At 39.8% G+C, this 13,289-nt stretch overlaps 1 protein-coding gene across 1 annotated transcript in view; it reads right to left on the reverse strand.

The window, feature by feature from the left end:
* The window catches only part of TRPC5 (transient receptor potential cation channel, subfamily C, member 5), a 263,323-nt gene that overhangs the window by 133,742 nt on the left and 116,292 nt on the right, over window positions 1–13,289 (reverse strand). The gene's annotated exons all lie outside the window — the stretch shown is intronic.

Below are 13,289 nucleotides of genomic sequence, written 5' to 3' on the forward strand. Positions count from 1 at the left end.
GTGTGTGTGTGTGTGTGCGTGTTATGTGATCATAGAGTCACACAATTTGCTGGGTGGAGGGTGAGTGGGGAAAATCTGATGAGAAAAGCAATGTATGCACACTTTGTAAGTAAACCAGTATAAAAGAAAAATTTTATTTAAAAAAAAAAGATTGTGACTTGGATTAAGGTAGTAGCAGTGGAAACAGAGGGACATGGTCAGATTCAAAATACAGTTAGGTAATAAAATTAGTAGGATTTGATGAAGAAGTGTGAGCACAAAGCAGAGGAGGTTTCTAGTTTGGGTGAACTGCTTGATGATGGTGCCATTAACTGCATGAGGGAACACTGAATATAGGACAGAAATGCATGCATTTCTAAACCTGTACAGTTATGTTTTGTCTGTGGGGCATATAAATGGTGATAATCAGGAGGTAACATATTGATGTTATATTGCAAGGGTCAGCTAATATTTTCTTTAAAGAAACAGATAATAAATATTTTAGGCTTCCCAGGATGTATTTTCCCTGTTGCCAGTCAACTGAGGTCGTACAAATACAGCCATGCACAGAAAAGAATGGGTGCTGCTGTGTGCTCATAAAATTTCATTTACAGAAACAGCAAGCTACAGCTTGCCAACTTCTCATCCATGTTGTTTGTTCCCTGTTGCTCTCAAAACAAAATATATCTTTACAGATCTTCAGCGATGATCTTTTTGACCTCCTGCAGCTTCCACTGTGTACCTTGAAAAACTCTGGCTCTTGAAATCAAGGTATAAAAACACAATTGATTTTTAAATACTGATTTTATATTCTGTAACTTTGATGAATGATTCTAAGCTCTATTTCTAATGGATTCTTCAGGTTTGTTTGTTTTTTTAAATGTACAAAACCATGCCATTTGTAATAGACTTTTCTTTCTTTTCAAAATTAGTTAACTTACATTTCTTTTTTTAAATTTAATACCCCTGACTATATTCTTCAGTATAACGGTGAACAGAGGTAGTGAAAGTGGACAACATTGTCTTTTTCCTTATTTTACAAGAAAGTATTCCATTCTCAATTAAGTATGATATTGGTATGCTTGTGGGTTAGAAGATATATATGGATATAGATATATAGATAAATATATTTTTGGGAGGGATTGCTACTTTTTTGTTTCTTTTTAAAAATTATTTTATATTGGTTTGCTTACAAAGTTCATATACAGTGTGTTTCACACTATCCTTCACTCACATTATGTTTCATACAATCATTCCCATTTGTTGCGTTTCAAAACTTTGTTAAATTTTTTTTTTGTGTGTGTGTGTGTGTGTGAGTGTACTGTCAAATCAGATCTGACTGGTACAGGAGGAGATTGTCCTTCCTTCCCCGGCAGAGCATCTGGTGGATTCGAACCATGTGCCTCTGGGATTGTAGTTGCAGCTCCTTGCCACTAGGCCACCAGAGCTCCCCGCATTTCATAAAATTAATCATCATTTAACTATGGCCCCATTACCTTGTCTTTCCAGATTCAGACCAGATGTTTCCTAGTTCCTCCTTCCACACACTAAATTTTGTGACCCCATGATTTCTCCCCTCCCATACTCACCCTTCTGCTCCCACCCTCCTCTCCTTGGATCCTCATACACATTTTACTAGTTACTAAGATACAATAGTTATTAAATTAGTTTACTCAGTATAATGCTTTCCAGTCCCTCCCAATTTATGTAGTAATTTTTAAAATCATTGCTCTTGCACACTACATAGTATTCCATTGAGAGTGTATCATAATTTCTCAATCCATTCTATTGTGGTTGGACATTTGGACGGTTTCAATATTCTTGTGATGGTGAATAACACTACTATGAACTTTAGTGTACAAATCTCCATTTCTGTCTAAGTTCTAATTTTCTTGGGGTATATTCCTAGAATGGAATAGCTGGATATGCAATGTCTATGCTCAGCTTTCTGAAGAACAGTGAAACTGCCTTCCAGAGTGGTTTTACCATTTTAAAATTGCACCAACAGTGTATGAAAAGTCCTATCTCTCCACATCCTCTCCAACATTTGTTGCTTGCTGCCCTACTAGACTTTGCCACTGCTACTAGGGTGAGATGGTATCTCATTGTGATTTTGATATGCATCTCTCTTACGGCCAGTGATTTGGACATTTGTTCATATGTCTGTTGGCCTTCTGAACATCTTCCACTGTGAAAAGTCTTTCCATGTCTCTTGCCCATTTTGTAATTGGGTTATCAGTCTTTTTCATGTGAAGGCCCTGTAGTATTCTGTAAACTTTTGTAATGAGACCCTTATCTGAGATGGCATTGCCAAATAATGCTTTTTCCTAGTTGGTAGGTTTTCTTTTCACGTTGTTGGCAAGAGTTTTAGAAGTGCATGAATATTTAATCTTTAGAAGGTCCCATGCATCAATTTTATCCTCTCCTGGTTGTGTATTTCTGGCTGTACTAAGTGTATTTTGTCTTTATGGTTTTGGACTTTACCCCTAGTTGATTTTTGTGTATGGTGAGAAGTGTCAATCCTGCTTCAGCTTTCTGTAAGCAGTAGTCCAGATTTGCCAGTACCATTTGTTGAGGAGGCTGTTTTTCTCCATTTGAGATGTTTTGTCTCCTTGTCGAATATCAGTTGTCCATAGATAGCTGGGTCTATTTCTGGGTCCTCAATTCTGTTCCAGTGATATATGTGCCTATCATTGCACCAGTACCACACTGTTTTGGTTACTACAGCTGTTTATGAGGTTTGGAGGTCAGGGAGTGCTATGCCTTCAACCTCATTTTTGTTTCTCAGAAGTGTTTTGCTTATTCGGGGTCTCTTGCCTCTGCAAATAAATTTGATGATTTCCCTTTTGATCTCCTTGGAAAATGAATTTGGTATCTGTATTGTCATTGAGTTGAACATGTAGATTACTTTTGGTAGGATTGCTATTTTCACTATATTGAGTCTTCCTTTTTAGTTTCTCCTGTATTGTTTCTCACAGAAGTGTTTTGTAGTTTTCTTTATAAATGTGTTTTTTTTATGTCTGTTGTCGTTATGTGCTGTCAAATCACCGGTGACTATTAGTGACCCTGTGTACAACAGCTCTGAAGCCTGCCCTGTCCTGAACCAGCCTCACAGAATTTTATATACATACCCCCATTGCCCTAGTTACTGTATCAATCCATCTCATCAGGGTCTTCCTCTCCTGTGCTGTCCCTCCATCCTTTTAAGCATGATATCCTTCTCCAAGGATGGGTCCCTCCTGGCCACATGCCCAAAGTATGTGGGATAGAACTTCAAAATCCTAGCCTCCAACTGCAAACTTGGCTTCACCTTCTCCAAGACAGACTTATTTATTTGCTTGGTGGTCCATGGTATGTTCAAGACTCTTCTCCAGCACCACAAGTCAAGGCATCAATTCTTCATCTACCATTCATAGTCATTATCATGCTCTCTGATGCATAGCAAGTAATTATGAAGACCATAGACTGGATCAGGTGCATCTGAGCTAATAATGTATTTAATGCTTCTGTTCTATTTCCTAGCTCTTTATGTAGTGCTTGTTACCTTAAACCTTGCAAGGATCCACCCAAGATTCAAAAGTTGTTACTTCTCAGTACTCTGGAAAGGTACGTGACAGCAGATTTACCTAATGCAATTTGTCTTTTGATTTACTAACTGATGGTGCTAAGATGTTGATTGTGGAGCTGAGCAAGCTGTAACTGTTAACACCCTCAATCTCTTCTCCTTCTATCATGGTGCTGCCAATTGGCTCAGTGGTGAGAATCTTTGTTTTCTTAATGTTGAGCTCAATTCTTATTGAACACTACAGTCCTTGACTTTCTGAAGCAGGTACTTCAGGTCCTCCTCAATTTCAGCAAGCAAGGTTGTGTCATCTGCATAATGTTGGTTGCTAATGAGTCTTCTTCCAATCCTGATGTCACATTCCTCCTCATAAAGTCCAGTTTCACAAATTATCTGTTCTGCATATAGGTTGAAAAGGTATGGGGACATGACCCATCCCTGATGCACTCCTTTCCTGATTTTGAACCATGCAGTGTTCCCTTGTTGTGTTCTGAGGACTTTATCCTGGTCCAAGTATGTTGTTGTTGTTTTGTGCTGTTGAATCAACTCATAGCAACCCTATGTCCAATAGCCCTAAACCCTGCTCTATCCTGTGCCAATCTTATTGTCTCTTACACTCCTACTCCCATTACCCCAGTCATTGAATCAATCCACCTCATTGAGGGTTTTCTTCTCCTGTGCTGTCCCCCCACCCTCACAACCATGATGTCCCTCTCCAAGGACTGGTCCTCCTTGCAACATACCCAAAGTATGTCACATGAAGCTTCAGAATCCTTGCCTCCAAGGAGCAGCCAAGTCTCACCCTCTCCAGAACGAACCTGCTCATATCTTAGCATTTGCTTTATTCCTATGTTTAGGGTCATAGTTTCATAGGACATCCCAGTTAGTCATACTAGTGTTATGTTTAGTGTCTCCATTCTGCCTCTACACCTATCAAACTCATAAGTGACCTTCCATTGAGTTTTTGAGGCTCTAAATCGCATGGTAGTAGAGTGCTCATCTTTCTTTCACAGAGCTGCTGATGGATTTGGACCAGAGAAGAGTGACTTTTTGGTTAACAGTGCAACTCCTTATGGACTACACCGCCACAGCTCCCCAGTTCTAGCTCTTAGTTCATAGACTAGTGATTGTGGTTCTAAAGGTTTGCAGACATTATTCAGGCACAATTGATCTCTATTTGCCTGGAGGATCAGAGGATAAAAAAAGAGTTAGGAACAGGAAGAGGAAATGGAATATGTAGCAAACTTCCTCTATGAACAATTACTATGAGTACAGAAAAACTGACTCTCTCTTCTCCTTCAGGGCTTGAAGCCCTGTGCTGCCACCTTAAACCCTAGGCCAAGCCTGGCTTGCCTGCCTCCTGGAGGCAGAGTAGTCCTTCGCATCCAAAAACTGCAACAACACCCAGCCCAAACAGCACCATGCTCTCTCTGGTAACCAGGCCATAGCAACCCTGGGCAGAGCAAACCTGGCTACCCAATGCGGACAGAGAGTGGGGTGGAGCTCCCCAATTAAAACAAGCTTGGAAGGAGGAGTGGCATCCACTTCCATAATAGCGTGCCTCCGGAAACCCTATGAACCTGGAGAGAGGATGAAAGGCACCCAAGCGTAGAGGAGTCTCCTTCATAGGGTCGCTATGCATCACCTGTGACTCGACGACACTTAAAAACAACAACAACAGAAAAACTTGATTCCATTACTGAACATTTTGACCAAAGGTTATATAAATTAATCCTAATCAAAATAAAGAACAGAATTAAAAATGCTCACGTTCTCTTTACATAAGACTGGAGGTTTCGTGGAGACTGTTAAGAACCCCTGAAATTATTAATTTGGGATAATCTTTATAATTTATAGCAATAATTATCATCTTATGATTTCTTAAAACCAAATAATTTCATTGGACTAATAAAGAATGTCTGTCTTGAGCCTTGTAATCTCTATATAAGATTAAATTGACAACAGCAATTCAAAAGATTAGACAAGAAATTTAGGAAGCAGTGGATTTACGCTAATAGGAAAGGAAAAACAGAAAAGGGGAGTGTGAAAATGAGAACAAGTAGAAGAATGTAAGAAATGTTACTCAATGGTGCATGTATAAATTGTTGAATTGGCATATATATGTTCTGTTTTGCCTCCGTTAGATATGAACAAGACAACTGAAATAAATTCTAAATAAAAGTATGTTAGCGGTGAGTTTTTCATATATGACCTTTATCATGGTGTGGAAGTTTCCTACTAGTCCTAGTTTGTTGAGGGTTTTCAAAATGAAATGATGCTTTGAACTTTGTCAGATGCTTTTTCTTCATCTACTGAGCTGATCGTGTAGTTTGTCTTTTATCCAATAAATGTGGTTTTATTACATGATTAATAGTCATATGTTAAACCAACCTTGCATTTTCTGGGATAAGTCCTATTTGATCATATATAGTTATTTTTATGTCTTGTTGGACCTGAATGGCTTTTTCGTTTAGTTAATTGTATTGCTCCAGCTATTTTATCCACTGCCTTGATGTTAAAGAATTGCTGCTGATAGGTATTTTTTTCCCCAAAAAAATGTTCCCCTCTTAAATAGGCTATGAATGGAACTATTAGGTAGATAAAATTATGGAAATTCTTCCTGGGTAGGTCTTTATAAGGAATTTCAAACTAAGCCAAGGCCATATACCTGGTAAGCTATGGAGCCAGCACTAGACTCCTATCCTGGTTGACTCCATAGTTGAGCCTCTTAAATGCTGTGATATCTGGCAATGCATAAATGGTATGATGTATGGTACATAGAAATCTGAATGTCCCGATTGGCCTTGATACAGTGATTGAAATGCCTGCACCACTGGCTGCTTTGGATTAAAACCTTGGCAATTTATAGTAATGTTCATAGAAACAGGCAATATGTAAAACAATTTACAAAATGTAGCAATTTAGAATGGATGGGTGTATTAGATTAGTCAGTTATCCAGTGGAAGAGACCAGTTTGCCAACAAATAGATGCACCAGCTAGGAAAAACAGGAGGAATTAAACATCACAAAGGACATAAGGGAGACACTGAAGACCACAGTGTCCTGTTTTTGGCAGGTCAACCAGATCTGTATGGAACTCATTATATTTCCATCTGTACGGGACCTATTATATTTCTTTCACAATATGTCCAAATATTTTCTTCACAAATCTGCTACAATCCTTGCTGTGATTTGAGTATTTCCTCCCCTCTTGCAAGGTTTAATTTCTCTAATTCTTCTGGGCAAGGATTGATACTTGTATACATAATTTTAATAAAAATAAGTTTATGCATATTTTTTGTCTTTCACCACATAAGATTTTTAGAAACCTTCCAACTCTTCCCCCCCTTTACATAAAGCTGTCTTTGAAGGAGGGGCTCAAGGGCTTTTTGCCCCTCCTAAGAATAATTCATGATCAGAATAATGTCTCAAAGAGCCTATACCTCTCCCAGACCCAGATAATTAGGAAAACTTGAATTTCACTTCAACAGTGAACTCTCTGCCTTTACTCCACATTGCTGAGGAGAATTATCTCTCTAGCCCCTCACTAGTCTTTTGTAAGGGACTTTTGTTTCTCCAGCTGTCTAAATAACTAGGCGGCTTTAATGCCTAATTGACATGCTGAACCTAAGGCAAAACAGAATGTGACTTGTTCACTGCCAAGGGACTGTAAAATCAGCATGATTCAACTTAGGCCTTTCATTACGTATTTCTGAGTACCTGCTGTGTGTCCAGCTCTGGGCAGGGTATGGGGGGGGGGCACAAGGAGGAAGACTTATAGAGGGTCTCACCTGCAGGGTCTTACTGGGAGACCTGTCTAACTCATGTGAAACAAATAACAAAACAATTATGAGATATCATCCTACCCCAGTAAAAATAGCAAAGTTCAACAGAGCAGTAAACAATAAATGTTAGGGAGGTTGTGGGGAAATTGGAACACTGGATCACTGCTGGTGGGAGTGTAAAATGATGCAATTACTATGGAAGGTGGTTTGGTACTTTCTCAACAAGTTGGGAATAGAACTATCATTTGACCCTGCAATTCCACCACTGGAAACACACCCTAAAGAAATCAGAACTGCCATCCAAACAGATATATGCACACTCAAGTTTATTGCTGCATTATTTACAATAGCAAAGAGATGGAAGCAACCCAAGTGCCCATCAATAAATGAATGGATAAAAAAAACCCTATGGTATATTCTTACAATGGAGCACTACACTGTACTGAAAAACAATGAACTCATAAAACATTACACAACATGGGAAACCATGGAGCATATGCTGAGTGAAATATCTCAGTCAGAAAATGACAAATACTGCATAGCACCGCTGTTATAAAGCAGGTCTGACATGGAGGGTTTGGGAGAAGAATAGGATAAGTATATAGATTGCATTGGAACAGATTAAAGAAAGAACTGTTTAAAAGAATTATATGATTAGACATTATATGTACAACAACAGCCCAAAATAAGAGGGAGGTAATTGTGCAACAATGAATGAATACTAAAATAAAAAGTTAATTGGGGGAGGGAGAAGGGAGAGAGAAGGGGAAAATATGCAACAATGAATGAATATTAAAATAAAAAATTAACTGGGGAGGGGGAAGGCAGAAAGAAGGGGTAAAATATGCAACAATGAATGAATGAAATTCTAACTTCTCTGCAAACGTTCGTTAAAAATCACAATTACAATAAAATTTTATTTTTTTAAAAAATAAATAACAATAAGGTTTCACATAAGCGATACAGATGATAAGTATGTCAGGATCTCAGATGGTTAGCTCCCATGGATCAGTGGAACCCACCCCCTTCCAAATCAGGGGGTTATTTTGCCAAATATAGATGTGGGGGGAACCCCAAATAACCCAAAAGCCCAGTGCTTCTTCGGCCTGCTGCTATCATAATTTTATAAAATTAAAATGTAAATGATAAAATTTTACTGTCTTTCAAATTGTTGTGTGTCATCAAGTCCAACTCATAGCAACCCCACGAACAACCCTTGACCATGACCCTTGGCCTCTCTTGTGCCATCCTCCTCATCTCTGACATACCTGATCCCTTACTTTCAGTCATTGTGTCAATCCATCTCCTTGAAATCTTCTCTTTTGTGGACCCTCCACCTATTCAAGCATGGTGTTCTTTTCCAAGGACTAGACCCTCCTGACAACATATCCAAAGAGACAAAGCTTGGCCATCCTTGCTTCTAAGGAGCATCTTGGTCTTACTTTCTACAAGACAGACCTGTGCTTTTGGCAGTCCACAGGATATTCAGTACTTTTCTCCAATGCCACACTCAAAGACATTGAGTCTTCATCTGTCATCTTTAGTCATTGTCCAATATTTAGATGCAGAGCAAATAATAAAAAAGACCGTAGATTGGGTCTTTAAACTGATGTCCATGCTCTTCAGCATTTTGGAGAGTTCCCTGGTAGTGGATTTTCCTAGTGCATTATGTCTTTTGATTTCTTGACTGCTAGTACCAATGGGTCAGGAAGTAAAAAGATGAGTTGCATTGGGAAAATCTGCTGTCAGGAGTCTTCCCAGAATGCTAAAGAGAAACTATATCAGTCTGGAGACTAAGGTGCACTTGATCTAGGCCATGGTCTTTGCAATTACTTGTTATGCTTTAGAGAGATGGACAATGACTAAAGATGACAGAATAAGGATCAATTTCTTTGAGATGTAGTGCTGGAGAAGAGTGCTAAATAATTCATGGACTGCCAAGAGAACAAACACGTTTGTCCTGGAGAGGGTAAAACCATGTTTCTCGTTGGAGGCAAGGATTTTGAAGCTCCATCTCACATACTTTGGGTATATTCATCAGAGGGACTGGTCCTTAGAGAGGGTCATCATGCTTGGAAGGGTTAGAGGGATGGCCCAGAAGAGGAAGAGCTTAGATGAGATGGATTGACACAATAACTGGGGTAATGGGGCTATGTATGTAAGAACCAGAATGGCTAAGGATAGGGCTGTACATAGCATTGTTATGAGTCATAGGTGACTCAAGGGAACATAACAGCAGCAATACCAATGGTGTTGATTCTGGATCTAAGCAAGATGAAATCATTGAGAATTTAAATCTTTCATCTATCATAATCTTGCCTATTGGTCCAGTGAAAATCTTAGTTTTCTTGATACTGAGAGGAAATTAAATCCACACTGAAGAGTGTAGTCTTTGATCTTCTGCAGCAAGCATTTCAAGCCCTCCTCACTTTCAGCAAGCATAGTGTCATCTGCATAAAGCAGGTTGTTAATGACTTCTTTGAATTTTGATGCCACATTCTTCTTCATAAAGTCCAGCTTCTTGAGTGATTTGCTCAGCATACAGATCAAATATTTAAGGAGAAAGGATCTAGTCCTGATGCACAGCTTTCTTGATTTTTAAACCATGCAGTGTTTTGTTCAACCTCTTTGTCTTATTGTTGCTGTTTTGTGCTTGGTCTTGTGGTTTTCATGGGAGGAGATTGCCCATCCTTCTCCTGTTGAGCAGCTGGTGGATTCGAACCATGTGCTTTTGGGATTGAAGCTCAGCTTCAATCCTAGTGATAATTAGGCCACCAGAACTCCCTCTTGATCTAGGGATAAGCACAATTTGCATAAGCACAATTAAGTGGTCTAGGATTTCCATTCTTCTCAATGTTGATCACCATTTGTTGTGGCCCACACAAATACCTTTGCATATCAAAAAACCACAAATAGATACTCTCTGCTTCTGGTACTCTCTGCTTTCAGCTAGAATCTAGCTGACATCTACAAGGATATGTCCTGGCATTTTCCAAATCCACCTTAAATTCCAGTTCTCTGTCAATGCACTGTTCTAGCCTATTTTATTTTTTCATAATCTTAAGTGAGATTTTGCTTGCATGTCATATTTATGATATCGTTTAATAATATCCACATTCTAATGGATCATCTTTTTCAAATTGGAGAAATTTAACTTTATGACAAGCTTACTGTGTTATCATGTGGCACTGAACTGCTCCATGGAGAACACAGGGCATCCCGAAATGGGGAAAGGTCAGCAGGGGCTAGAGTAGGCTAGAAAGGCTGAAATGAATCATAACATCAGAAAATGTCATTTCCACCCAGAAGCTGTTTACCTTGGCCAGATATGATTTTTCTTTCCTCTTTGTGCCCAGAATAATTTGAATTTTACTTGTGGCTCCCTTCAGAACCCTAGGAGGCTTACTGGCATGATGGTTAAAGTGCCCAGCTGCTAACTGAAAAGGTAGAAGTTTGAACCTATCAGCCACTCCACTAGAAAAAAAAAAAAGAGGTGTAACTGCTTCCTTTAAGATTACTGTTCCGGAAATGTTGTGGGCCCATTCCACCTTGTCATAAAAGACTGCTATTTTGTTAGAACTGACTCATGCTGTTGTTATGTGTCCTCGAGTAGCCTGCAACTAACTCATAGTGACCCTATGAACAGCAGCTGTGAAGCCTGCCTTGTCCTGAGCCAGTCTCGCTGACTCTGACACACCTACCCCCACTGCCCCATTTACTGAGTCAATCCATCTAATCTGGGGGCTTCCTCTCCTGTGCTGTCCCTCCACCCTTCTAAATATGACGCCCTTCTCCAAGGACTGGTCCCTCCAGGCCCCATGCCAAAAGTATGAGACTGATCTTCAAAAATCCTTGCCTCCAAGTAGAAACGTGGTTTCACTCTCTCAAAGACAAACTTATTTGTTTTATTGGCAGTCCATGGTGTATTTAATACTGTTCTCCAGCACCACAACTCAAAGGCTCAATTCTGGGGAAAACCCCAAATATTATTTGTATACTATCACTCAAGTAAAATAGAAGAAAAAAAAAAAATCAAAACCTGAACAAATTGCCAACTCAATTCTTCTTCTGTCATTCTTAGTCATTGTCCAGCTGTCTGACACATATAAGTAATTGTAAAGACCATGGTCTGGATCAGGCACCCCTTAGACTCTAGATTGACATTGTTGCTTGTCGGTACTCTGGAAAGGTCCCTAACAGCAGATTTACCTAATGCAAATCGTCCTTTGATTTCCTGACTGATGGTGCCAAGAGTGTTGATTGTGGAGCTGAGCAAGCCGTAACTCATTGCTGTTCAGTGGGAACTGACTCATAAGAAATCCTCCAGCAGGTTTTTAAAGCTATTAATTGCATGGACATGGATTGCCCATCTTCTTGCGTTGGAACCACAGGCACATAAGCTTTTAGGTTACCAGTAGCACATCCTATGGGCTACACCACAAGAACTCCCCATAATAGGCACAATGTTGTTTTTGTGTGGCGTTCAGTTGGAACTAACTCATAGCTGACCCACCAGTAGGTTTTCAGAGGCAGTAAATCACGTGGGAGGAGATTGTCCATCTTAGTCCTGCAGAGCAGTTGGCAGATTTTCAGCTCCTTACCCACTAGGCCACCAGAGATGCCTAAAGGCATAAATGTTGTTGTTCTTGTTAAGTGCCATAGAGTCTTAGATGACCCACAGATAATATGCATGCAGCATTTCCTATGTTCTGGCTACCTTTAGAAGCAGAAAACTGAAGCACAATTATGCTGAGTGAAGTAATTCAGTCCCACAAGGCCAAATAGTGTATAAAACTATTATTGTAGAATGACTCTGAGGATCCAAGGGGAGCGGTGGGAGCGAGGGATGACGATGTTGCAGGGGGGGATTAACACGTTGCCGCACACTTTTTAAATTGACGACCGTGCTTAGAGACACATTGGCTGTCATTTGTAGCAACGGGTTAATCGTAGAGTTGTACAATTTGATGGAGGGGGTGAGTGAAATTGGAAGAGTCTGTTCTGGAAAACACTGTTTTGTAAAATAAACTAGTATAATCATCATCATCCCCCCAAAACCCTGAACCTCAGACAGATGAATTCTTTATGTAACACAGCCAGTTAATATCTGAGTGCCAACTATGTGTCGAACAGTGTAGTAAGTGCTCATTTAAGAGCAGTGAGCTGAGATAGACTTCACCATCACTATAACTTCAGGAGGTAATGGAAAATCTGTCAAAACTCAGAAAATTTTAGGAGCAGAAAAGCCTCTCTGGATTGTAGAAATGATTAGTATGCTTGTTCCCTTGCTCACCAAATGTTCGGAAGTTTGAGTCCACCAAGAAGTGCCTCAGAAAGCCAGGTACTGCTGGGAAACCAGCCCCTGAAAACCTTATAGAACAGTTCTACCCAGACACCCGAGATTGACTGCCAGTGAGAAGAGCTAGGAGTGGTGGTGGACTCTTAAGGATAAATCAGATTGGGAAGCAGAGCGTGAGCATCCAATAAAGCCAGTGGGTGTCCAGTAATGCCATTAGGATAGACAGAAACACATTTTTCTTAACCCCTCTCAACCTACCTTGTTCCTTGTCATGAAGGCCTTAGCAAGGGAAAGGGGTAAAGATAAATCAAGACAAAGGGGGATGCTTCAACAATTTAGATCCTCCCAGAAGAGCTGTGGGTGAGCATTAACATTACTGGTAAGTATATTAGTTTTCTCCTGGACACAAGAGCCTACTATTTGGTCCTAAAAGCCTTCTGAGGTCCCAACTCTTCTCAGTATTTCTTAGCTGTTGGAATTGATGGAAAATCTCATAAGCAGTTCCTTACATCACCTCTGCCTTGCATGCTGACTTTCAAGCTGTAAAACAACCCAGTGGTAGATGGAATTTGCTCCAGGACTTAAGAACAATAAATGACATAGTTGAGCCTCTACATCTTGTGGTTCCTAACCTTTATACTATAATAGACAAAGTGCTAGTCAA

This window comes from Elephantulus edwardii, unplaced genomic scaffold, assembly GCF_000299155.1.
Source record: "Elephantulus edwardii isolate Elephantulus edwardi_28Jun2011 unplaced genomic scaffold, EleEdw1.0 scaffold00083, whole genome shotgun sequence".
In the NCBI taxonomy this organism is placed as follows: Eukaryota; Metazoa; Chordata; class Mammalia; order Macroscelidea; family Macroscelididae; genus Elephantulus; species Elephantulus edwardii.